Genomic DNA, 8,294 nt, shown 5'->3' on the forward strand with positions numbered 1-8,294 from the left:
TTCCTGCTGTACTTTCGGCCATCAAGGTGCCGGGTGTCAGTCCCCCGCCGATCTGATATTGATGACCTCTCTTGGGGATAGGTCATCAATATTAAAACCCCTGAGAACCCATTTAAATACTGAAAAAAATAAATTAAAACTTTGGGGAAAAAATATATATATTTTTTACATCTCCATATTTTGACCACCATAAATTTTTGATAGTTATGTCTACTAAGCTTGTGAGGGCTAATTTTTTGCTGAACAATCTGTAGTTTTTATTTTGGAGTGTGTGTCTTTTTGATCACATTTTATTCTGTTTTTGGGGGTAAGTGAAGGGATGAAAAAATGGCAAATTCACCACATTGGAAAAAATATTTTTGTATTTTAATAGTACAGTTGTTTTTCGACTTAGCCTATTAGTAATAATGACTAGCATCCCTGGTCGCACCACGGGATGCCAGTCTTAACCCAGAATCACACGTTTCCGGGTTTTTACTCTTTTGATGCTGTGATCACTCTTGAACACGGCATCTAAATGCTGTAATGTCCGCAATCTGCATTAGGCCCCTTTCACACGAGCGAGTTTTTCGCGCAGGTGCAATGCGTGACGTGAACGCATTGCACCCGCACTGAATCCGGACCCATTCATTTCTATGGGGCTGTGAACACGAGCGGTGATTTTCACGCATCACTTGTGCGTTGCGTAGAAATTGCAGCATGTTCTATATTCAGCGTTTTTCATGCAATGCAGGCCCCACAGAAGTGAATAGGGCTGCGTGAAAATCGCAAGCATCCGAAAGCAAGTGCGGATGCGGTTCGATTTTCACGCACAGTTGCTAGGAGACGATCGGGATGGGGACCCGATCATTATTATTTTCCCTTGTAACATGGTTATAAGGGAAAATAATAGCATTCTTAATACAGAATGCATAGTACAATAGGTCTGGAGGGGATAAAAATAAATAAATAATATAACTCACCTTAATCCACTTGATCGCGCAGCCTGGCTTCTCTTCTGTCTTCTTCTTTGCTGTGCACAGGAAAAGGACCTTTGATGACGTCACTGAGCTCATCACATGGTCGTCACATGATCCATCACCATGGTAAAAGATCACGTGATGGACCATGTGATGAGCGCAGTGACGTCATCAAAGGTCCTATTCCTCAAAGAAGAAGACAAAAGAGAAGCCGGGCTGCGCGATCAAGTGGATTAAGGTGAGTTAAATTATTTTTTATTTTTTTTAACCCCTCCAGCCCCTATTGTACTATGCATTCTGTATTAAGAATGCTGTTATTTTTCCTTTTAACCATGTTATAAGGGAAAATAATAAAATCTACACAACACCTAACCCAAACCCGAACTTCTGTGAAGAAGTCCGGGTTCGGGTCTGGGTACCAAACATGCCGATTTTTCTCACGCGCGTGCAAAACGCATTACAATGTTTTGCAACCGCGCGGAAAAAACGCAAACATGGAACGCAATTGCAGTGAAAACTGACTTGTTTTAGTGTCAAAATCGCACCATTTTCCCTGAACGCATCCGGACCCAATCCGCAACGCCCGTGTGAAAGGGGCCTTATTGGGTTCAAGATGCAATACAACACACGTCTTGTGGACAAGGTGTGGTGCTGTGTTTGCAGGAAAGCAGCCATATTTTTCTAATTCTCTGCAACCCATTTATAGAGGACCTTTCACGAGAATAAAAAATCTAAACTAACCATACAGACGCGTAGAGCGGCGCCCAGGGATCCCCCTGCACTTACTGTTATCCCCGGGCGCCGCTCCGTTCTCCGGTTACAGCCTCCGATATCTTCATAGTTAGGCTCCACCCAGGAGAACCTGCCGGCGTCTCCTTCTCCCATGCTGGAGTGCTGGCCAATCGCAGCGCTCAGCTCATAGCCTGAGAGAAAAAAAAAAACTCTCAGGCTATGAGCTGAGCGCTGCGATTGGCCAGCGCTACAGCCTGGGAGAAGGAGACCCCGGCAGGTTCCCCTGGGTGGAGCCTAACATGTGAAGATACCGGAGGCTATACCGGGCGAACGGAGCGGCGCCCAGGGATAATAGTAAGTGCAGGGAGATCCCTGGGCGCCGCTCTACATGTCTGTATAGTTAGTTTAGATTTTTTATTCTAGTGAAAGGTCCTGTTTAAAGGGAACCTGTCTCCATGAAAATACAGTGTAATCTATAGGCAGTGGCATAACTATACAGAGGTTGCAATTGCAACCGGGCTCCTCTTGCCAGTGGAGTACTGCCAATTATGTATCGCTGTCCTAGGAGTTAGATGTTGTGGCAGGGCATGGGAGCGATGCCTCCCTGTCCAGCCTTTCCCTCTGATAGGCTACAGGTACTAGGCCTAAAGCCTATCAGGGGCTGACATAGGTGGCGTGATGACATAATAAACATCAAGCTGCCTAAGCCAGGCAGCATACAGCTCAGGAAACAGGCCGGAAGAGCCCTAACTGCTGCATTGAGGCAAGTTTATTATTTTCTTATTTGGCACCATGCTGTTGGGCCACTATGGGGGTGGGGAGGCGTTAAGGAGCAGTATGAAGGCATTGTTTTTAATAGCAGCACTAAGTAGGGACATTTTATACTTGCCCACATTATAGAGAGCACTATGGGACATTAGCTCTACTGGGGGCACTAAGAGGGTTATTTTTTGTTTCGGCACACGGAAGGGGGCGTTTTTTGGTACTATCACACATTATATTGGTACTATCACACATTTTTGTACCGGCACACAATGTAAGGGTATTTTTGGTACATATTAATGGAGGACATGTTTACAACACTATCAGTGTCAAGGGCACTATTTGCTGGGCACAGCTATTTTTTAGGGCATTGTTTGCCAATAATTATTGAAGGGGGCACTATAGTACTGGGGAGCATAACAGGCACAGTGGCAAGATGGGGTGTTCAGATGGTGGTTGGATGATGGAAAAGTAGGAAACTAAGATGTCTGCAGAGACAAGAGATTAAAAGAGACCATCATGGCGGTCTAGTCTGAAAGGAGAAGATGAGGAAAGAGAATATCTACATCAGAGGAGACATCACTGGATGTATGAATTGTGTGGGGCTGTATTCTCCTGTATGTTTTTTTTATGGCTGTATGTAATGTTTTCCGGGGAGGGGTTAGGTTGAGAATTTGGCATGGGTGGGGGCGCTTCGATTCCCGCCTCAGGCAGCAGAAAGGTTAGGTGCACCCTTGCCATGTAGCACTGAGGGTAGGGGGGCCCAAGATGAACTCTTGCACCAGGACCCATGAGCCTTTAGCTGCGCCCCTGTCTACAGATGGCATGTTATTAGGGCTGCAACGATTAATCAACGTTATCGATAATATTCGACAACGACATTCGTTGTCAACGAATCCCCTTATCGAATAATCGGCCGATTCGTGGCTATGCGGGCGGTCAGGCGCTATGCCTGCGGGTCCTTGAACTTTAAATCACAGAATCTTTATTACCTTACAATAAAGCTCCAGTAACAGGCAAAGCAGGCGGCGGCGTAACGTCACTTACTCATGTGACGCGCATGCTCCGCCTGCTCCATTCATAAAGTGGGTTGAGCAGGCGCGTCACGTGAGTAAGTGACATTACGCTGCCACCCGCTCTGCCTGTTACTGGAGCTTCATTGTAAGGTAAAAAAAGATGCAGTGATTTAAAGTAAAAGTTACTGCCGGTTAAGGAATACTGCTGTTAGCGGCGGGGCCAGGGCTGTTATGGGGAGGGGGATCTGTGGATGGCACTAGGGATCGACCGATATTGATTTTTTGGGGCCGATACCGATAATTTATACCGATGTTCTGTGAATTTTCATTTTTGAAAAAATAAATAAATTCCTACACAAATCTGCTGAAAATGAATATGTTTATTGTTATTGTGTAGTTTTTTTTGTAAATCTTTCTTTTTTTTATTTATAATTAATATTTTGGTGCCACCAATGATTAATACTGGGGGGCTTGGGTGGGGGGCCCACTGCACCACCAATGAAGATAACTCTCATTAATTCATATACAGGAGGCGGAAGCTGGCTGCAGAATCACATAGCCGGCTTCCCACCTCTATGAGCGTTAGCTGTGATCCGCGGCAGTTAACCCCTCAGGTGCGGCACCTGAGGGGTTAACCACCGGAGATCGCAGCTACTTGTCATAGAGGTCGGGAGCCAGCTATGTGATTCTGCAGCCAGCTCCCGACTCCTGTATATGAATTAATGAGAGAGTTATCTTCATTGGTGGTGTAGTGCGCCCCCCCAACCCTAGTATTAATCATTGGTGGCGCAGTGGCCACAGCCCCTCCCCTCCTCTTGCCCTCCCTCCTCTCATTGGTGGCAGCGGCACAGGGGGGAGGGAGACACTTCTTCCTTCTCCCCTGTGCTGCTGAGGGAACACGGAGAGCTCTGTCAGCAGCGCAATCCGTGTTCCCGATACGTTATCGGAATATCGGCAAAATAGATGCCGATACTGTTAACGTTCAAAATCCTGAATATCGGCCGATAATATTGGTAAAACCGATTATCGGTCGATCCCTAGATGGCACTGTTATGGGGAGAGGGATCCGTGGATGGCACTGCTATGGGAGGGGGATCCGTGGATGGCACTGCTATGGGGAGGGGGATCCGTGGATGACACTGTTATGGGGAGGGGGATCCGTGGATGACACTGTTATGGGGAGGGGGATCCGTGGATGACACTGTTATGGGGAGGGGGATCCGTGGATGACACTGTTATGGGGGAGGGGGATCCATGGATGACACTGTTATGGGAAGGGGGATCCACAGATCCCCCTTCCCATAACAGTGTCATCCACAGATCCCCCTTCCCATAACAGTGTCATCCACAGATCCCCCTTCCCATAACAGTGTCATCCACAGATCCCCCTCCCCATAACAGTGCACAGATCCCCCTCCCCATAACAGTGCACAGATCCCCCTCCCCATAACAGTGCCATCCACAAATCCCCTCCAAACCATGCCATCCACAGATCCCCTCCATAATAGTGCCATCCACAGATCCCCCACATAACAGTGCCATCCACAGATCCCCCCCATAACAGTGCCATCCACAGATCCCCCTGTGGATAGCGCTGGAGGGGTTAAAAAAAATAAAAAATAATTTAACTCACCTTAGTCCACTTGATCGCGATGCCCGGCATCTCTTTCTGTTTCCTTTACTGAACAGGACCTGTGGTGAGCATTCATTACAGGTCAAGGACCTGTGGTGACGTCACTCCGGTCATCACATGATCCATCACCATGGTAAAAGATCAGGTGAAAGGGAAAATAATAATGATCGGGTCTCCATCCCGATCGTCTCCTAGCAACCGTGCGTGAAAATCGCACCGCATCCGCACTTGCTTGCGGATGCTTGCGATTTTCACGCAACCCCATTCACTTCTATGGGGCCTGCGTTGCGTGGAAAACGCTGAATATAGAACATGCTGCGATTTTCACGCAACGCACAACTGATGCGTGAAAATCACCGCGCATGTGAACATCCCCATAGAAATAAATGGGTCGGTATTCAGTGCGGGTGCAATGCGTTCAACTCACGCATCGCATCCGCGCGGAATACTCGCCCGTGTGAAAGGGGCCTAACAGTGCCATCCACAATTTGTTTTAATATGGCCTTTAAACATAATTTTTCAAGTAAAATCATATAAACCCCTTTTTTTGTCATTTTGGTGTTTTTTCCCCCCATTAATCGATGAAATTATCGACAACTAATCGATTATTCAAATAATCGTTAGCTGCAGCCCTACATGTTATAGAGCAGGACTGTGCATACAGCTAAAGTTTCACTGTTTAGCACTGCCAAACGTGACTCCTAGATTAAAATGCATGAAATGTTGTACAGGTTAGGCTACTTTCACACTTGCGGCAGGACGGATCCAACAGGCTGTTCACCCTGTCGGATCCATCCTTCCGCTATTTCGCCGTGCTGCCGGACCGCCGCTCCGTCCCCATTGACTATAATAGGGACGGGGGCGGAGCTCCGGCGCAGCACGGCAGTGCACGGCGAAAGGCCGCCGGACTAAAAGTCCTGCATGTCCGACTTTTTAGTCCGGCGGCCTCTCACCACAAACTGCGCCGGAGCTCTGCCCCGTCCCTGTTATAGTTAATGGGAACGGAGCGGTGGTCCAGCGGCATGGCGAAATAGCGGAAGGACGGATCTGACAGGGTGAACAGCCTGTCGGATCCGTCCTGCCGCAAGTGTGAAAGTAGCCTTAGGCTTTTCACACTAATTGACACAAACATATGGATTTTGCTGTGCGCAAACCACAGATCTGCAAAATACGGATACCAGCCATGTTTTCACAGGTCCGATTATCAAGAAGCCTATTCTTGTCCACAAAAACAGACAAGAATAGGGCATATAAAAAAATATTGGTGGGACAGACATGATAATATACGGATGCAGACAGCATTTTCGGAATACCCATTGAAATTAATAGGTCCACATCCGAGCCGCGAAAAAATGCGAATCAGATGCAGAAAAAAATATAGTGTGCATGATGCCCTACACTGAATGAATTCTTTTTCCAAAAGATCTACACGCAGATAAAAAATGTCAGATATTTGCAAAACTTGGCATATGCAGTTAGGGTACAGGTACATGGCGACAGCAAGTTGCACGACACAAAAGGGTATGGCGACATAGTGACATTTCATATAATGTATTTCAATGGTGTCGCAATGCAACATGCTGTGACTGGATGGATTTGATGTAAATGTTGGGTTGCAGTCACAGCAGGTCACGTTGCGACACCATTGAAATACATTATATGAAATGTCACCATGTAGCTGTACCCTAATGTCTCAGGCAGATATGTAAATAGTTACAGATGGGGTCTGATTAGCAGTGATGGCCAGTTTGCATTGTTCGCCCGCGGGCTGCCATCTTTTCTCGCAAGTCCGGCGATGCACAGGAAAGCCCTTACCTGTGCCGCGAGCCAGTCTGAAACAAATGCGGTCAGCGGGAGCAGGCAGTTCCGAGAACAGCCCGATGAAGGCTCCCGGCGGCTGTTCTCGGAACTGCCTGCTCCCGGTGAGCGCATTTGTTTCAGACCGGCTCGTGCACAGGTAAGGGCTGACCTATGCCTCGCCGGACTTGCGAAAAAAGATGGCAGCCCGCATATGTTCACTGGTGATTAGAAGTAGTGTTGAGCGAACTTCTGTTTTAAGTTCGGCGTCTAAAGTTCGGCTTCCGGTTAGCGGAGAATCCCGATATGGATTCCGAATTCCGTTGTGGTCCGTGGTAGCGGAATCAATAATCGGCCATTATTGATTCCACTACCACGGACCAAAACGGAATTCGGAATCCATAACGGGATTCTCCGCTAACCGGAAGCCGAACTTTAGACACCGAACTTAAAACAGAAGTTCGCTCAACACTAATTAGAAGGTCTATTCAAAAGAGGAAGTAAAGTGCTTCCCCCACCTTCCTATAAATAGGCTCCCAGATGCTAGGTTTGTATAGTGTACCTCCTGGCAAGAGATTGTTTGCTAGTTTAACACTGACAAAAGTAAAGTAATGCACATGGGAAGGAAAACGACATGTCACCCGTACATACTATAGCATTACATGATTACATCAGATCACCGTACACCAGCAGTGTCAGATGCGATTTTCTGGGATAACCCGTGTCACCATGCATCAAGAGCCGCAACAAAACAAAGGCGAAACCTGAAGTGTGAACACGTACTTATCCAACACAACACGCACAGTGCCTGCTGGCGCCATTCCCTAAAAGCAGTACGACAACTAGGCTCCTATTATGATTACCGTCACACACTGACTACTAATACTTCGGAAAGTGACATGCCTGTTAACCTTTTGCTTACCAGTGGCACAGAAGACAAAGCCGTTCGGGGACAAATCCAATTGTAACAAGCCAGAACCTGTCACTTCCCTTCAAAGAATGACTTCCTCTTCTGCCGGACAGTAAACACTCTGCTGCCCCCTTGTGGCGGCAAAGGTCACAACACTGCAGCTGACTTTAACCTCTTCAGGACCCTGCTAAACACTTTAATATCCATATTGTCATTGATCTAGGTGAGCACAAGGTCAGCTCAGCCGATCACAGTTGCTACACGCTACAGAAGTGTGCCAAACATCCCTACCTCACATTTAAGGCCTCTTTCACTTGACCGTATGGCTTTTTCAGTGTTTTGCGGTCCGTTTTTAACGGATCCGTAGTTCCGTTTTTTGTTTCCGTTTTTCAGTATGGCATATACAGTATACAGTAATTACATAGAACAAACTGGGCTGGGCATAACATTTTTAATAAAAGGTTCCACAAAAATGGAACGGATAC

The 8,294-nt window shown here is 47.0% G+C and overlaps 1 protein-coding gene across 1 annotated transcript in view; it reads right to left on the reverse strand.

The window, feature by feature from the left end:
* Positions 1–7,909, reverse strand: part of RNASET2 (ribonuclease T2) — a 243,246-nt gene extending 235,337 nt beyond the window's left edge. Inside the window, exon 1 of the mRNA XM_040429441.1 lies at positions 7,822–7,909. The gene's annotated coding sequence lies outside the window, so the exon portion shown is untranslated. The remainder of the gene's footprint in view (positions 1–7,821) is intronic.
* Positions 7,910–8,294: the final 385 nt, after the last annotated feature.

This window comes from Bufo bufo, chromosome 4, assembly GCF_905171765.1.
Source record: "Bufo bufo chromosome 4, aBufBuf1.1, whole genome shotgun sequence".
Classification (NCBI taxonomy): Eukaryota; Metazoa; Chordata; class Amphibia; order Anura; family Bufonidae; genus Bufo; species Bufo bufo.